Here is an 18596-nt window from a genome sequence, read left to right as displayed (position 1 = left end):
AGAGGAACCTGCACGTGGTCCATATGAACTCGTTGTCTTTGCCCACGTGAAGGCCCAATGTAGCCTCATTTGATTATTCCTTCTAAGAGCGAACTAAACCACTCCTAGATTTTGCAAGGGAATGTAGAATTGTGGGCGATAGGAAGAAAGACAACAAAAACCTTTTGAGTGAATTGCTGTGAGATGTGCCCTTTTAAAATTCCCTTGCACAACGTGGGGGTGACTGTCTAGAAGGCGGGGTGCGGTTTGATTAGATCCTGCCCGGGTACCATTGTGGTCGCTTTGATCCCTGGGCGTCCCCCAGCTTGTTCAACAGACGCCAGTGCACGGCTACTGCCCCGCTCGGCGACACGGAGGTGAAGAACTGAAATCCAGACACATCCTGACATCGTGTTCGCCATCCGCTTTGCGCTTTCGTTGAGAAGCTGCCCCTCCCAGGGTGCCCGGCCGGCTGGGTTGGTAGGGAGTGCGACTCTCGGTCTCCCGGTTGTGCGCTCGAGCCCCGTGTCGGTATGGAGATTACTTTCAAAATCTTTAAAAAGGGAAAGCTACTCCGCTTCTCCTGGGGTTTAAATCATCTGTAGAAGCTCTGGAAAGGAGGTTCTTTCCATTTGTTCTGTGTAGGGTGCCATAGGCTTTGGTAAGTCCTTAGATGGCGTTTTGATTAAACAGTCAAGGTTTTCGCCTGGTGGATACTGTGCGTGCAAAGCAAGAGTGCGTTTGCTTCATCGCTGTGTTCCTCGTTTCCACCGCGTGATACCCCCGCAGGAGAACGCGTGTCTGGAGAGTGGTGCCGGCTTCCCTTCCTTCGGCTGGACACCTGACAGGGCGACAGGGAGCCTCCCCATCTAGGCGTGCCTGACGTAAAGATGTCAAACAACTCCTCATTAAAAGATCCAAAGTCTGCTGTTCTCCAGGTTGAGTTCCTGGCCTGCTCTTGAATCTTAATTCAGTCGGAGAAAGGCTGAGATCTCCCAGATGAGCGGAAGGAACCCACAGCTTCCGGGACACTCGGGCTCTCCCCAGAGTGTGGACCAATTTCCTAGAGTCTTGGACGGGTGCCACAGCCCGTCATCACTGAGCAGATCATTTAACCTCCACACTGTGCATTTGCTGAAAGCTGATTTATGTGCACATACACGGGAAATGAACCAGAAAAGTCGAGTTCGAAGGAAGAGCAGGCTCCATTTGGGGGTGTTTTCGCTGGAGTCCGCCACTGACTGCCGGAAGCGGGCAGTAGGGTAGAGCAGAGGGGCCCTGGGAGATCACGTATTCCTACAGGCCAGGCAGAGCAGGACACCAGGTTCCCGCAGGAACTCGGGGACAGCTGTGTCCCCTGGCTGCGGTGACCAAGGAGGAAGCCCAGGAGGAGATCGGGAGGAGCTGGAGTCGAGCTGACAAGACAGGGCACCTGCCAGGGAGTCTGCTGCCCCTGTCGAGTTTTTCCTGCACTTTGTAACTGGGATCTCCCAGGTCCTTCAGAGCCGGGAGAAGGGCGGTGAGCCCACCTCGGAGGCTTCTCCAGCTGGAAAAGACAGTTTCCCTGGTCCCCACGTTTGGCAGGTGTTTCCTGCTCACTCGCCCCTCCTTCCTTTTCTCCACCTCGCCGCTGCCTCCCCTCCTTTTCTCTCTGGTCTCTTCTCTGCTTCCTTCTCTGTCTCCCCCCACGTGTCACCTCCAGTCTCTAAAGGCAAAGTGGGGCGGAATTAAAACACGCCGTCCCCACTGCGCACTGTAGTGACTACGTGATTTGGAGGAGAAACACCAGGTTGCTGTCGTTACACGAAGGGTGTAACAACAGAATCTATGCTACATCACTAGTGGGCTTTTTTTTTTTAATGCCATACAAATAGTTTACATTTTATATGAAATACAAGAAAAATGTGACTATGTTAGTAACATAACCAGAATAACTAATGACAGAGAAATGAGCAGTGGTTCCCTAACTTCGAGGCCTGTTGAGATCACCCGGGAATTTCCAACACCTACTGAGGGCTGGTTCCCACCTCCAGACATTCTAATGTCATCGGTACTGGGTCCCACCCCCCCATCAAGGATTTTAGAAGCTTCCAGGTGATTCTAATGTACAGCAAACTTCTATGTACATTGAGAGCTTTGCCAAGGGTGGTTCGTGTAAGACCAAGGTCTCCATCGCCAGAGACCTTGTTAGAAAATCCAGAACCCCCGGACGTACGCTATGTCTACTGCAGGAGAATCTGCATTTGACAAAATACGCGGGTAGTCCCAAAGCCCCTAAGAGTGTGAAGAGTCACATGTGTCGGGAAAAACCATCAAAGTCTTGGAAATAGGCAACAGAAAGTTACTGGGTGTCCTTTCAGTGAAGTGTTGGACATTGTCTACCGGACTTTTGGAAATTGTTTGGTTCTGAGTGTGCACCTTTAACTGAATTTCTATTTATTAAGCTATTCCAGAGTTTTGTATGGTAGAGGCTGGCTTGTAGATAGTTGATCATAACGCACCTGATGTCTGTCCATAGCAAAAATTCAAATACATTTTGCCCCATAGGGAAGATAATCTCAAGTATTACTGTCTTATAGATTGCTAACCCGTTTCCCATTAATTACTCATTTACTAATCTCCTCAAGAGTCATGGGGTAGAATTTGTTATCCTAAATGTACAGGTGCAGGGAGGGGCGTGAGGGGCAAATACCCTAAGACAGCACCCGCTGTGGAGGGATGCGGCCTAAATTCAGGCACATCTCTAGGTGATTCAAGGAGCTTGTGTTTTGCGCTCCTCTGTCTTAACAATAGTCTGGGTTGTTTCGTTTTCTCGCCAGCTCCATCGAAGCTCGTCCCTTCCCGCCGTTTCAGTTCGGAGCAGCTACTTCGTGTGGACTCTCCCTTTCTCTTTTTTCTAATCTATCCGGTCTGAAAGCGATTTTGCTCAGGTGTTTATCGCCCAGCGCTGAGACCAACGGACACATAATTCCGGGGCAGGTAAGGGGCTGGCCCCAGGCACCCCAATCCTTGCCTGCCGCGGCCCAGGTTCCGGCTGCTGCAGGGAGCCGGGAGTTCGAGTCCCGCCGCCGGCAAACCTGGGCTTGAGCCCGTGCGCCACCGGTTCGCAGGCGCCTTCACCTGCCCCTTCGACTCCACCTGCTCCTCATCGCCGAGCGCGGGCCCTACGCCCTGGATGCTCCGGGGAGGCCCCTCCGTCGCCTCACCTGTCCCGGCAGGTGCCCGTCCCTTTCCGCCCAAACACCCCCCGCCCCCTGCCCCCGACGCGCCCCCCGCCCCGCGTGCCTGGACACACACCTCACTGGCGCCCGCGACGTCTGCAGCTCAAAGTTCTCAGCTCAACATCCGGGAGCATTTCCGGGGCGCACTTCGCATCCAGGGAAAGCGGCCCGGTGCAACGATCAGCCCCCACACGGAAATTGCCTTAAAACGAGTGGAATCCAAGCAGGAAGCCCCCCGGGAGCCCAGCCCACCCCGGAAGTTTGCTGCTCTCAAAAGGGCGAGGCCAAAAGCCGCAGGTGCTGTCTCCCCGTCGGGGAATCGAACCCCGGTCTCCCGCGTGACAGGCGGGGATACTCACCACTATACTAACGAGGAGGACGCGCTGGTGCCCGGAAAGTTCTCCTATAGAGGAATTCACACGCTGGGTCCTGACCTTTCCTGCGCACGGGATTCCTGAGAGACGCGCCCATCTTCACAGGAAAGATTTGTTATAAAATCCAAGAGAACAGATTTCCCAGTGTGACCTGGAAAATGCAAACACGACAGCCCGCAGGAGATCAGACGTTGCCGTGCACAGTGTTATCACTATGGCACAGAAATGTTCCCTGACAGCAGGACCCCCGAGCTAGACGCACGTCCTCTGCTTCGGTTCGCCACGGTGAGAATCGTCTGTGTTGTGCGTGAATTTGTACACGGAGTACGGAGAAGAGCTTACTCTTAAAATCTAATCTCAGGTTCTGCAGCGCTGGCATCGAGGGGGTTATTTGCCTTTTAGCGGTGGAAATCCCACCGTTAGGAATATTCCTCGGTGAAATTCCAGCCCAGAGCCAGAGCGGGCTTCCCAGGTGGTCTTTGTAGCAATTCCAGGGAGCAAAGAATGGAAGACACACTTCCCGGATGAGCATGACTGAAATGAACGTGTGTCCTGACCGGAGAGAAAAGCAATAGGAGTCCTACGACCTCGCAACAAACCTCTACAAACAGGTTTGGCTTAAGGCAACAGAAACGCGTTCCTCTCAGTTTTGGAGACCAGCAGAGGGAGATCAAGATGCCAGCGCCCGGAGGGCTCTGGAGAAGACTCTTTCCCGGCTTCTTCCCAGCCTCCTGTGACTCCGCGCCATCCTGCCTGCTCCCTGGCCTCTGGCTGCCAAGTTCCAATCTTGGAACTTGCCTCTCTCTGTGTCTCTGTGGGTCCTCTCTTATAGGGACACCAGCCACTGGATGTAGGGCCCAGCCCAGCCCAGTAGGACCCGATCTTAATGTAACTAATGACATCTGCAAAGACCTGTTTCTAAGTAAGGTCGCGCTCTGAGGTTCTGGACAGACATAGATTTCCAGGGGGTGCTATTTAACCCGCTGCAATTAAGAATGAAAGATAAAGCGTTTATGCATAAACTCCGTTGACTGTGCCAGAGTATACACTAAGAGCTGGAAAGGCACTGATGAAGTTTGGTTGTGGGGAAAGGGAAGGGAGAGTATACAGTCGTCTGATACTGTTGCTCCAGTAAAAATGGAAGGAAATTGTAAAAAGAGGAGGACAAAGCTGTTAAATGACATAATGATGGTGATAACACAAACATACACACTTTCCAAAAATATTAGAAACGGCAAAATGTCAACATCGCCTCGTTTCCAAAGAGACATTAAAGACCTAAACAAATGGAGAAGTATATAATTTTGTGGATAGGGGGACTTAGTGTCTCAAGGATAGCATTTCTCCTTAAAGTGATCTATGAATTCCACATTATTCTAATATTAATCCCAACAATTTTTTCAAGAGCTTGAAAAGATTTCCAAGAGCTTTTTGTAAAATTGTATGTAAATGTATCGGGCCCATAATAGCAAGGCCACTTTTACTACAAATACGGAGAGGATCGCCTGTAAAGCTTGCAGAACTCATCAGACACTCCAGGAATGAATATATTGTCACATCACAGACACTGGCATAGAACCTCAAATTGGTTAAACAGGACAGAGAGCTCAGGAGATCAGTATTTGGTGTATTGAGAGGGGTGGCATTCAGGGCAGAGGACAGTTCAGGCTACTTAGTAAATGGAGCGAGGAAAAAAATATAGTTTTCTCATGGAGGGAAATATGACATTGGATAAAGAACACTAGAAAGATCAAGGATATAAATGCCACCACCAAAATTTAAAGCTCTCAGTAGAGAGTATGTGAATCAGCCAGGAACCTGTATGTGCTAGCCTGGGGAATAATGTGGAGAAATTTAATATAGTAAATTTAATAGAATTTAATAATTTGTATAGAAATGTAATATAGTAAATTGTATAGCAAATATAATAATATAGTAAAATTCCGTTAATGATGGAAGAGCTGATGTGGTCAATGGGACAGAGACTATCAATGTAGGAAGCCACACAGGCTAAAAGGCCTGGCTCTCTGGGAGAACTTGAAACCCCCGCAGATTTGCCCTCGAAGGCATTTGATGCCCTGAGGAGATACAGCTGAGACCAAGCAGTGGCGAGTAATACTTTCACTCTGGCTTCTCTCCTCTAATCTCCATCCAGTGCCCAACACTGATTTCAACCCAACCAGAAGTCACCTGACGAGGTAAGTTGAGGACTGCAGCTTACGTGGTCCAGCATCTTCGTGTTAGAAAGCACGAACGAGCCCAGGTCATGGATAAATCTGAGCACAGACATGCGAGGCCTCCCCTTCTGCTCCTCACCATCCAGTCTCAGCATTTGACTAAAATTTAACTTACATTCAAAAAGCTAATGCTCTGTACGCATGAGGGTGCCCTCAAGCCCTTCCAAAAAAGGAAAGGCAAAGCACCATCCTACTTTTGGAAAGAGAGGGGAATTGGAATTCTCCAGACCCAAGATCTCATCACACCAGCTCTGTTCTCTGTGAACTGAAGGCAAAGAGGACGTGCAGCTACTCCAGGTTACGGAGCCCGCGGTAGAAAGAGGGGTAGACATGACCTGGTTCCGCCATCTTTTTTTGGCCTCCAATCTCCCACCAGCGCAACTAAGCTGCAGACAGGTGGGAGGTTGGCCTGGGAAACACAGTCTGGGGAGTTGAGCCCTGCTGATGTAGAGAGTAATTCAGAGGATGGGGATCCACCCACAAGTGAGTGAGTGATCCACCCCCATCATGAGAATGTATATTCGAGCAGCAAAGATTGGAAACACTGGTTAAATACGACACAGAAATGCTACAGGGTCAAGACAACTTTGACCGGTTTGTGCATATGAAATTAATAGCTTCTTGTAACCGAATTTATAGCTTAAAATGAAAACACAAGTTGTGCGGAGAAAGGTTAACTGCAATTCAAATAATGGAATTGCAAGAAACTAAAGAGAAAAAGAAAAAAATGCACCAAGACCTCCCTTACGTTAGTAAATCAAGCACGTCAACTCAATAGAAAAACAGGCAGTCAAATAAATACATAAGTAAACCGGAATTGGGGAGAAAATTCAAGTGTATAAACCCAAACATGTGTAGAGATATTCAACCTCACTGTGATACCAAAATGCAAGCCATTACTTCAACAAACTTATTTCCACTTGATAGGATAAAAATTAAATGTACAGAAGTGACAACCGTTGGAGAAGATTTGAAGACACGGTACCCTTTATACTTTGCCCAAAGAGCCTGTGGTGGTGACCCTCATGTGTGAACTTGCCCAGATCAGATATCTGGCTAAACATTGTTTCTAGGTGTGTCTGTGAGGGTGTTTCTGGATGAAATTAGCACTTGAATTAGGGGGTTCGGTAAAGCCATTTGCCTTCCCCAATATGGGTGAGCACCATCCAAGCCGCTGAGAGCCTAAATAGGACAAAAGGGCAGAGAAAGACTTTGGCCCTCTGCCTAATTGCTCAAAGCTGGAACATGGATCTTCTTCCGGCTCCCTGATTCTCAGGCCTTCGGACTCAGGTTGAATTATGACGGGGCAGACGTTATGGGTTGAATGTTTGGTTATCCCCAAATTCATAGGCTGAAATCTTGCCCTCCAATGTGATGGTATTTAGAAGTGGATCCTTTGAGAGGTGACTAATTCCTGAGTTAGTCCCTACTGGATTCGATTAATGCCCTTTTCAGGAGACCCCAAAGAGCTCCTTCGAGGAAGCTCTCTCTCATCAGACAATTGAAGCTGCTGGCACCTTGATCTTGGACTTCCCAGGCTCTAAAACTGAGGAGTAAATTGCTGTTGTTTAGAAGCCCCCAGTCTGTGGAAATTGTCACAGTAGCCACAAGGGACTAAGACGGGCGTGCGTCTTTACAACTTTGGGAAAACAGTTCTCATTACCTCCAATGGTTACACATTTATGTAACCTGGCAAATCAACACTTTGTCTCCTAGGAACATACTCACACGTTACATAGGCATACTTTGTTCTCTTGAGCTTTGCTTTATGGCTTTTATGACTGTTGTTTTTATACACTGTAGGTTTGTGGCAACCCTGCGTCCTGCAGATTTGCTGGCACCATTTCTCCAAAGGCATTCGCTCACTTCGTGTCCTTGTGTCACACTTTGGTAATTCTCACAATATTTCAACCTTTTTCACTATTATTATATTTGTTGTGGTGATCTGTGATCCATGAGCGTTGAGGCTCCCATTGTAACTATTTTGGGGGGCCACGAACCGTGCCCAAAGACGAGAGCGAAATTAATCGATAATTGTGTATATTTTGGCAGCTCCATTGACCGGCCTTTCCCCATCTCTCCCCTTCCCTCTTCTCGGGCCTTTCTTTTCCCCAAGACACAACCATATTGACATCAGGCCGATCGATAGCCCTACAACGGCCTCTAAGTGTTCAAGGGGAGGAGGAGCGGGGCACCTCACTTTAAATCGAAAGCTGGATGTGATTAAGCTCAGCGAGAAAGGCATGTTGAGAGCCACGGCAGGCCGAAAGCTAGGCCTCTTGTGCCAGACAGTCGGCCAAGTTGTGAATGCGAAGGAAAAGTGAAAAATGTAGCTCCGGCGAACACACGACTGATGAGAAGTGACACAGCCTTATTGCTGATGGCGGAGACAGTTCGAGCGGTCTGCATAGAAGATCAAACCAGCCCCAACATTCCCTGAAGCTAAAGCCTTGTCCAGAGAGCAAGGCCCCGACCCTCTTCAATCCCAGGAATGTCGTTCCTGAACCATTGATCAACAAGTCTATCTTTCCGCCTCTGGTTTGAAATGCCCTCTTTATCATAGACTAAATGTCCTCATGTGATTTGGTTTATTTCTGGACTTTGTATTTGACCGCACTGATCTATTTGTCCATTCATTTGTGAGTGCCACAGTTTTTTTGTAGGTTGATGTTTATCGTTGAATGTTGGGATCTTCTAAGCGTACTCGGGTCCTCCGCAAAGAGGGACCATTTTACTCCTCTTCCAAATTTTATGTCTCTGATATTTCTCATCTAACTGCATTCCCAATACTGCCAGCGGACAATATTGAGTAGCAGTGGGAGTAGTGACCAGCTGTATTCTTAGTGGAAATGCCCGTAGTGGTCTCCTGTGAAATAAGCTGCTTAAACTGCTGGTTTCAAGATGGGTGTGTGTGTGTGTTCAGAGAAAGTATTCATTAATTTCTATATTCTTGAACTTTTAAGTCAGGAACGGGTGTTGAATTTTACCTAATAATTTTTCAGTATCCGTATCGATGTGGTTTTGGACTGGTGGGGGGTCCAGAGCCGATGGCTTCGAAAGAATCCTTGAGACGTCTTTGTGCAAAAAGGTGGTTTTATTAAGGCATGGGGACAGGACCCGTGGGCAGGAAGAGCGGCTCTGGGGTTGTGAGGAGGGACTGATTGCACACTTGGGAGTTGGGGGACTTCAAGGTAAAAGGGAAGTTTCCAAAATGACTTTCATATGCTAAAGAGGACTCAGAAGATACCAGAGGCCTGGCTATTGTCAAGCTAAGGTGGTTTTCCCTCTAGCGAAGCATGAACATTAAGACCGTAGGGGTTCCCGGAGGAATGTTATACTCTGCCTGCCTCAAGTATTTGTCAATGAGCTGCAGGTTCTAAGGAAATTTAGTTCTGCCATTTCCTTCTGTCCTTGTTCCCCACACCACTGTGGAGGGGAGGGGCATGTTGGGGCTCCAGGAAACTAAGTCTAGAGGTGTCTGGAGATTGCCTTTTTTTCTTGTAAATCATGAAAACACTTAAAAACTGATGGAGACTCAAGTCCTGCACGACTGTGATCTCTGTCAACCATTTGTTTTCCCCTTTCTTTGGTTCTTGGGCAACCAGGGGAGCCTGAGGAATGTCACAAAGAGCCCACCCGTCTGGGCAGAGGTGGGGGTCTGGGCAGAGGTGGGGGAGTGGGGGGGAGGTTGGAGGGTGTCACCTTGCCGTATGCTCCTTCATCAGTATCAGAAGATATCATATGGCTTTTCCCTTTACATCTATTTTTTTTTTCCAACGTTTATTTATTTTTGGGACAGAGAGAGACAGAGCATGAACGGGGGAGGGGCAGAGAGAGAGGGAGACACAGAATCAGAAACAGGCTCCAGGCTCCGAGCCATCAGCCCAGAGCCCTGACGCGGGGCTCGAACTCACGGACCGCGAGATCGTGACCTGGCTGAAGTCGGACGCTTAACCGACTGTGCCACCCAGGCGCCCCACCCCTTACATCTATTAATGTGACATATCCTTATCCTTTAATGGACTTCGTAAAAATGAGACAATCTTGAATTCCTGGACTAAATCTCACTCTGTCAGAATGGTGTTGGACTCTGTTTGCTAATGTCAGTATTTTCAGATTGATATTCATGTATGGTCATCACATGTACATTTTTTTACTGTTAGGTTCAGACATTAATGCTATAATTGCTTCATAAAAAGAATTAGAAGGTATTCCTTCATGTTCTATGTTCTAGAATAATTTATGTAGCACTCAGACTATCTGATGTTTGTAGATTTGGCAGAATTCTTCTCAAGACCATTTGGGCCTAGTGGTTTTTTGTGGAGTAGTACCTTGATAACGTTCTCTGTTTTATGGCACATAGTCTAAGTTTTCTGCTGATGTAGTCTTGATTTTGGTAAACCGCATTTCTGTAGGACTCATCTGTTTCGTCTAGGTTTTCAAATATATCTCGAAGGGGTTTGCGAAATATTTTTATAATGTTGACAACATCTGTTTGTTTTCGATGTTGATTTCCCTTCAGTGTTTCTTGGGTCTGTTTTCTCCTTTTTCTCATGATTAAATTAGCCATTAGTTTGCCTTAAGTTATTTTTTTTCCAGAGATTCAGGATTTTGATTTTATTCTATTTTCTACCACACTGTTTTCTGCACTTTATTTTTCTCATTTGCTTCCTTGTGTTTTCGTCTGTTAATTTTGTTGATATTATTCTGGTTTTTTCAACTGACCGTGTATTGTGTTTGTTTCCATTCTTATTGACAAGGAGTTTCACAGAGTACCATGAACTGAGGGGCTCATAGACAGCAAAAATCCATTTTTCACAGTTCCAGAGGTTGGAGGTCCAAGACTGGCGGTGCCAGTGTGGCTGGGGTCTGGTGAGAGCCCTCCTCCGGGTTGTTTTCTTGTATCCTCACAGGGCAAAGAGGACTAGAGAGCACTCAGGGCTTCCTTTTGTAAGTCACTAATGTCATTCACCCTCCTGACCCAATTACCTCCCAAACACCCCACATCCCAATATATCACACTGGGGTTTAGAATTTCAACATATGAATTTGGGGGGGGGGTACAAATATTCAGTTCATTGCAAGGATCGCTATCTTCCTGTTATCACTACTTTAAATGAACCCCCCCCCATTCTGTTATGTAGTGTTTTCTTGTGTTAACACGTCTAAGATAGAGAGATACACAATGAACAACTGACAATTAACAATTGAAACAAAAGCCAAAACTGTATAGTAAAAGAGTAAAAAGATGTTAATAGACAATTTTTTAAGATATAAAAAAAGTCCCTAGGGGCTCCTGGGTGGCTCAGGTCATGATCTCGTGGTTTGTGGTTTCCCATGTCGGGCTCTGTGCTGACAGCTGGGAGCCCGGAGCCTGCTTCAGATTCTGTGTCTCCCTCTCTCTCTGCCCTCCCCTACTTGCGCTCTGTCTCTCTCTCTCTCAAAAGTAAACAAGTGTTAAAAAAAAATGTTAAAGTCCCTTATACATATAAAAGTATATCCGAACTCTAACAGATAAAGAAATGCAAATTCACGCCAAACCGAGATGCCATTTTTCTGCTGTTACATTTACAAAAATTCAAAGGTATGTCAAAGCCATGGGGAACAGGCAGTCTTACTTATTGCTGGTGGGAATAGAAATTGATATAACCGTTATGGAGGGGAATTGGGGCATATCTAACAAGATCACATAGGCATTCGTCATTTCTCCCAACAATCCCAAACCTAATGACCTCCCCTGAAAACTTACCTTCAACAGAATGAAAACACACGTGCGCATATTATTTGTAACTGCGAACAACCGAAATGCCCAAACAGAAGAACGTGGTTAAATAAAGCATTACTTTCACACACAACGGGGTACGTCTGCGGCTGTAACAATGTAAGACCAGGGAAGATCTCGATGAACTGACATAGAGTGATCTCTAGGGTCTTTTGGTAAGTGAAAAGATGAACTGCCAATCAACATCTGTGGCATAGTGTCTTTAGGAAAGAAGAGGAAATTTTAAAATTGTGTATCTGCTTGTTTGTTCAGGAAAAGGTACAGGAAGGGTAAGCCGAGTTGGGACTGATTGCCCACAGAGAGAAGGTGGGAGTGAGCAGAGAGAGAGAGAAGGAAAACCAAAGAACCACTGAGGCGAGTGACATTTCTCCCAGTATCTCTGCATGGTTTTGACTTTTAGAACGATATCGTCCCCGTGCCTACAACAATAATAAAATAAACAAGGATAGGGTAGAGATGCAACATGGCATGAAACTGATGATTTCAGATGAATAATATGACAACGAAAAAAGGAGAGACCCAACACAATGAACTTAAGTGCAGTATTTATACTATATGTCGTCAGGCTAAAACCATAAAAAATTAGAAAACCAGTCAATTCTCAGTACCTTGGGTTCCCAGGGCCGTGGTTTAACGCACACACACCATGCACTTAAAAGCGCATGATCAGGGCCTTTAACCATAATCCAAATCCCTGGATAAGAACCGAAACTTTTTAATGTAAAGACAAAAAAGCAGCTAAGACCATTTCAAAATGTGTTCGCATATGGCTTTTCAGCCAGGCGCTTTTAAGATGCCACAAACTTTCCGTGTAGGAAGAGTTGGCCCAAACTGTGTCACCTCGGAGACAGACCGCAAAGACTCTTCCCTTCCTGACAGGCTTCGCTCCAAGATTAATGAGTCGTGTCAAAGGAACGTGAAAACAGACAAATGTGATTAATGAAAGACCAAAAACGTAAACTCTTGCAAGGATATGCCCTGGTCTGTCTCGGCTGTTGTGGAGACCCCGCTCCAGAGATGTTGTAGGCCTAACTGAAATAAAACAGTGATGGGCCGCCTGAACAGGGACTTGAACCCTGGACCCTCAGATTAAAAGTCTGATGCTCTACCGACTGAGCTACCCAGGCCTCGCGGCATGGGTCCCAATTCACTGCATATAATGACTAAGGGCTCCAAGAAGTGCGAGTGATGCCCGTGACTCCAGAGATCACTGGCGTCCCCCAGCTGCGCCGCTCACACAGTCCGGACCTCAGCGCTGCCGCTGAGCTCGACGGCATTGAGCGCTGCATTTCTTCGCGACACAAGTATTGGGTGTATTTACTGCAGGGGGCGTGGGAGGAAAGTCGCTTGGGAACCGGGGGGATCCGTCTGGTGGGAAGGAATATTCCTGCAGGAGAGGACTGCAGGCAGAGCCCCCGGAGCCGGCCTGGGCGCGGACGCGCAGGTGTCCCCACGGCTCACCGCGAGGAGGAAGCGCGGGTTCCACCAGCGACTTCCGAAAATGGGAGGAAACTTAGGAGAGCCAAACGTTGGGTAAAGAACGAAGGTTGCGGCACAGGGCAGAGGTTTAATTCCCGTTGCTTCCAGCAGTGTTCTCCTTCGGCGTCGGGGTTCCTGGGCTGTGAGGGTGGAGCAGCGGGCAAACACGCGACCGCCTCTTCTAAGACGGGCTTCTGTCCGGGACGCGCCGCAGTGTCCAAGTCGTTCCTCGCCTTCCGTCACGTTCCTTCCCTCCACCCCTCCAGGTCTCCCCCACACCTGTCCGACCTCCCTTTATCAGTTCTGTCATTCTTGCGCCCACTCGTCCGACCCAGCAGGGACGTGAACCCCGGGCAGTGCACCGCCCCCTCCCCAGCGACTCTCGGGAGTCCGCTTGCGTCCTCGCCCTGCTGTTTTTACCTCCACGTTCGGTCCTGAGCTCCGTCCTGTGTGCTGGAGGGACGGACCAGGCAGATGCGAGCGCGTGCGCGGCGTCACCGCAGGTCTTCGTGCGTGCACGACACGTGGTCGCACCTCGGCAGGGGCCAAGACGCGGGGACCATAAACGGGATGACGCGTCCCTTCCCAGTATGGGGTGAGCGTCAAAAATGTTAATAAAGACACGCTTTTGATAATGGCCAATGTCCAACAAGATCCAAAAGAGATCAAGAAAGGTAAGGTAGTAGTGTCACTGTCACGAGCAGCCTTGGTGTTCGTGCGGATCTTGGAGCTGGAGAGAGCGGTGTGCGGATTGAATAAAAACACACTAGCAGAGGATGGTTTCGATCCATCGACCTCTGGGTTATGGGCCCAGCACGCTTCCGCTGCGCCACTCTGCTACCTGCGGCGACAGCGGCCTAGACTCTCACTAATTAGTACGTCTTTTCGGGTGTCTACACTCTCTTCGCCGCCGGCTCTTCTACCGCCTTCCACTCGGGGTCCACCCCACATTTCCTTCTCAGACCTGCGACCACAGGGAATCCCTCCCGCGTCCGCGCCTTTGTACACGCTCAGAAAACCCAGGGTCCGCAGCCCTTTCTCGGGAGCCCGCGTGCAGTCCTGGCGGGGGGTTCAAAGCTCGGAGCCCTCGCGCCATAACCTGCGCGCTCGTGGACCCGAAACTAGGTCGCCCTGCCCTGCACCTCCGCCACCCAGGAGGGGGCAGGGGCGTGGGGCAGAGCCTGGGCTCGCCAGAGGGGAGGGGCGGGGCAGAGGGAGGGGAAGGATGGGGTGGGGACCCGGCTAGGGCGGAGAGTAGGGCAGGTTGGGACGGGGGCGGGGCGAGAGCGGAGGGAGGGGAGGGAGGGGGGCTGGGCGGGGTAGAGGGAGGGGCTCGCGAGGCGGGGGCGGAGCGAAGGCAGAGGAGGGGCGGGGCGGAGCGAGGGGGGGAAGTGGGCGGGGCATGCCGGGGTGGGGGGCGAGAGCGGAGGGAGGGTCGGGGGCAGAGGGCGGGGCAGAGGGAGGAGCCACAAGCGCTACTTGCAGAACCTCCACTACCGGGGTTGCAGGGAAGGGGCGAGCGCAGGACTCACCGGAGGCTCCGTGCCCTCCTCCCCTGCAGCGGGACGTCCTGCCTACACGAAATCTCCAGTCTCTGGTTCCGACACTGAGTTGGTGTTTGGGAGAGAGTCTGTACGTATGTTGTGACCTTGGAGCAGAAAGCGAGGCCCGGATCGCTTCCTAGTTGTGTCTGGACTCGTTTCTGCCAGCGAGGCCTGGTTCTTCCCGACAAAGACTCCTGCCAAGCTGTTTCCAAACTTGTCCATGTCCTCATTTCTTACCTGACACCCTTTCGTTCTTCTTTCTTGTCCCTCCCATCGACCGTCTCTTCTTTCTCCCACCTTCCAGGGATGCCCCGAGAGCGTCGTTGAAAGACTGTCTCCTACGCAGAAGTGTATGAAGCCGCCTCTCAGTTCGCGCAGGTGTTTCCGTCTTTCCTCCAGGCTCTTGGCCTTGGAGCTACAGAGCCCAAGGGGACCCTACCTTGCTGGGATCTTCGCTCACATCTGAGCCCATGGCCACCTGCTGCGTACTTATTCAAAACCAGACTTCTCTCCTTTCAGCTTCATGGTTACATGTTATATTCGTTCGTATGATTTGAATTGCTCCAAAGTTAAAAAGCAAAAAAAAAAAAAAAAAAAAAAAGTCTGGAAAAAAGAAGGCGCCTGCTACTGGAGAGGTAGCCATTTCCCCCACGTTTCGTTTTGAGTGGAACACAAGGTAACTTTGTGGTTCTCCTGGGGAGAGGTCACATTTGTAAGTGGATTTTTACAAAGGCAAGTTATCAATACTTCAGCCTTCTTTTTTTTTTTAAACAAAAATACAAGACAACACATCTCCACCTTTATTTATTTACTCTTCAGTTAGTTTAAATCCTTGAGGGGTACAGCATCACACGGATTTTGTGGCCAATGGCTTTAGCAGGAAGGTTGCTTTGGAATTTGGCACGAACCATGCCACTGTTTCCATGAGCATGAGTCACTTTTCCCCCAGATTACTCTGGTTTTATTCGGTTTGCCACAGGGAGTCACTGTGTTGTTCTTTGCTTCGTACACATAAGCACGTCTCTTGCCGAGATAGAATTCAGTTTCATCTCGAGCATAAACACCTTCAATTTTAAGAAGAGCTGTGTGCTCCCTCTGGTTCCGGAGACCTCGCCTACAGCCAGCAAAAATGGCTTTGGATCACAGCCTTCCAGACGTGTTTGTCGTTTCAGGAGTCCAGTTCCTAGCAGGCCTCCACGGGTTCCAAGACGGCGGAAAGAGGATAGATACTTCAGGCTTCTTAAGGAACCGTTTCTATCGCCCATTCCTTACTGCCTCATCGTCACCTTCAGAACTGTCTTCCAGTTTCTATTCAGTTACTTAGAAAGGTCTGATTGAGAAGGCCCAAGTCACAATCACAGTTTAGCTCCAGCTGGAAGCCTCTAGAACCGCAGGTGATACTTCACCCCCAGAGGGACTCAGCCATTATTTCTCTCAAGGTTCTGAATACGGTATGTGATTCCCAAGAGGGCCGGATTTATGGGCCTGAACCTATGCAGTCACGCAGCGCACCGTCACCCCCAAACCCACACTTAGAAGGGCTCTGTCTTGGGGTTTATGCTCTGCAGGTGCCGTCTTGAAATTCTTAAGAGTTTTCCCTTTACATATGTTTCGCGATGCTCACTGGGGCACGGAGCGTGTTGAGGCTGGGGCTTTCGTTGAAGCCTGGCTCTTCCCTCCCAGAGATGGGTTTGTGCCAATTTGCCCTTCCCACTCCCCTTCCTGACCCCCTCCCTCCAGCAGTAAGCTCCCTAGGAGATCTGGGGGGAAAGGTTGTAGTCTCGCAGCTGGCGTTACCAGGGGACGCTGGGTGGGGGTCTTGGTGGGAGTGAGCCTCTAGCCCACCCCCGTGCGGGTATATTTTAGTAATTTTAGCAGCACGTTTCTCCCGCTCTTTGAGCCAGGGGTCCTCACTTTCCTTTGTCATTGGGTCCTGTAAATTATGTAGCTGGTCCATCTCCCCTAGTTTCCCAGGTCTCCCGTTCTGTCTCCTGGCCTCTCCGCGGCCTTCTTTGCTATCTTGCTCTCACTTTTGGAAAGTCAGGACCTGAATTTTCAACGAGGGAGCCTGGTGTTTTCAAGGGGAGAGTGCGGAGTCTTCATTTTGGAATCCCACTGCTGAAGGCTGTGTAAACACCACCCGCGGTAGATTTTTTTTTTTTTTTTTTAACGTGGCCATCTACATGGAAGTGTACGGAACTGACCTTGAAGTGAATTTCGTTCCAGAGTGAAGACAGAATATAACTCAACGGTGAAGACAGAGGTTGACAATTTTGACTACGTGAAAGTTAAGAAGTGTTCTTTTAAAAATCATGCTCAACACTCTAAGGGTAAACAGAAATATACGAATAAAGAGAGAAGAACTAGACTAAGTCTAAGTGAATATTCTGGAAGCAGTATGACAGAGTTTAAGAGGTGGAAAATATGAAAGACTAATAAAGAGGCACGGAAAACAGATTAAAAGGTTCAAACAAGAAAGAGAACAGCTGTGCTTTGATTGTAGAACCAGCCAGTGATGGTTTAATGTTAGTCGACAGATCCTGAGATTAAAATATTTCATAATAGGTATTCTTTCTGTTAGCATAAGAAGATAGCACGAGGGGCGCCTGGGTGGCGCAGTTGGTTAAGCGTCCGACTTCAGCCAGGTCACGATCTCGCGGTCCGGGAGTTCGAGCCCCGCGTCAGGCTCTGGGCGGATGGCTCAGAGCCTGGAGCCTGTTTCCGATGCTGTGTCTCCCTCTCTCTCTGCCCCTCCCCCGTTCATGCTCTGTCTCTCTCTGTCCCAAAAGTAAATAAACGTTGAAAAAAAAAATTAAAAAAAAAAAAAAGAAGATAGCACGATGCCTCTTAAAAGAAAGAAAAAAATATAATCTCCAGAAAGTTACATATTAAAAGCTAAAAGTGAAATAGGACGTTGAGTATGTTAACGTAATTTTATGCAACAAAAAGACAAGATAATGAAAGGAAGAATAGTAGAATTACAAGCCAGTGAAATTTGGCCTCCAATTACCATAAAGCAAACTCTCTTTGGCACTGGAGGTATTATTTATATTTCATCGTGGTAATTGTTTTTTTTTTTTTTTAAGTTTTTTATTCATGTTGAGAGAGACAGAGACAGCACAAGTGAGGGAGGGGCAGATACTGCGGGTCGTTGTTTTAATCAACAAACATTCAATAAGTACGATAGGGGAAAGTGTCTTGAGTCAACGGACAACCGCATTCTCTCAAAGAATCCCCTCTGGGTTATCTAATTCTGATTCACTCGACAATTCGGTAATTGCGACTACCTGGGAGCAATGGAAAATAATTCTTGTCTATAGACATACAAACTCTGTCTTGGACAGGAGAGGTTCAGATGACTTCCCTTCCCTGCTGTGCCAAAAGCTGGGGTCACATTTTCACATTTATTTCAGTATTCCTGAGCTATAAATATACCTACTCTTTGGATTCTCTTTTAAACTCATAAAATATGCTGGATTCCTGTATTATGAGTTAAGTAAAGCCTTTAACGTACGGTGGTTCGTATATCTGTATGAGTTACGGCTTTACTTTTATTGAAACTCATCTTTTCACTACTATGTGCCAGACACAGTTCTAAGCAGTGAGAATAAGAAACTAAACTTTTGTCTTCAGAGAGCTTATTTTCTAGTGACACATAAAGTAAGTGTTGAACAATTATTCTGTAAAGACCTTTTACATCAATGAAGATATTTATTGTCTCGGTATTGAATTAGCCTATTAACCTTAAAAACAAAAACTGCCTACTATTTTTACCAGCGAAAGGTGGGTTTATTTGGGAATAAAAGAGAATTGCAATCTGGCAAAACCATAGGCAAGTCCAGGGAACAAAGGAGAAATGTGCTTTTTTAAGCAGAAAAGGGGTGAGCTTTGGAAGGCAGTTCCAAACCAATGGTTTGTTGGAGCAAACCGGAAGTTGAAGCATGGTGGCTTCTCATTGCCTGGGCTGGGGTGGGGGGGTG

The 18596-nt window shown here is 48.2% G+C and overlaps 3 non-coding genes across 3 annotated transcripts; all 3 read right to left on the bottom strand.

The window, feature by feature from the left end:
* Positions 1-3504: 3504 nt before the first annotated feature.
* TRNAD-GUC (transfer RNA aspartic acid (anticodon GUC)) lies at positions 3505-3576 on the bottom strand. The gene has a single exon. It is a non-coding gene; the product is annotated as a tRNA-Asp (tRNA).
* A 9071-nt stretch (positions 3577-12647) lies between these two features.
* On the bottom strand, positions 12648-12720 carry TRNAK-UUU (transfer RNA lysine (anticodon UUU)). The gene has a single exon. It is a non-coding gene; the product is annotated as a tRNA-Lys (tRNA).
* Positions 12721-13839: 1119 nt separating this feature from the next.
* TRNAM-CAU (transfer RNA methionine (anticodon CAU)) lies at positions 13840-13911 on the bottom strand. The gene has a single exon. It is a non-coding gene; the product is annotated as a tRNA-Met (tRNA).
* Between the last annotated feature and the right edge of the window lie 4685 nt (positions 13912-18596).

This window comes from Herpailurus yagouaroundi, unplaced genomic scaffold (assembly GCF_014898765.1).
Source record: "Herpailurus yagouaroundi ecotype Mexico unplaced genomic scaffold, PumYag 250, whole genome shotgun sequence".
Lineage (NCBI taxonomy): Eukaryota > Metazoa > Chordata > Mammalia > Carnivora > Felidae > Herpailurus > Herpailurus yagouaroundi.
The sequence above is the reverse complement of the archived record's forward strand: the minus strand, read 5'-3'. Positions and strand labels throughout refer to the sequence as shown.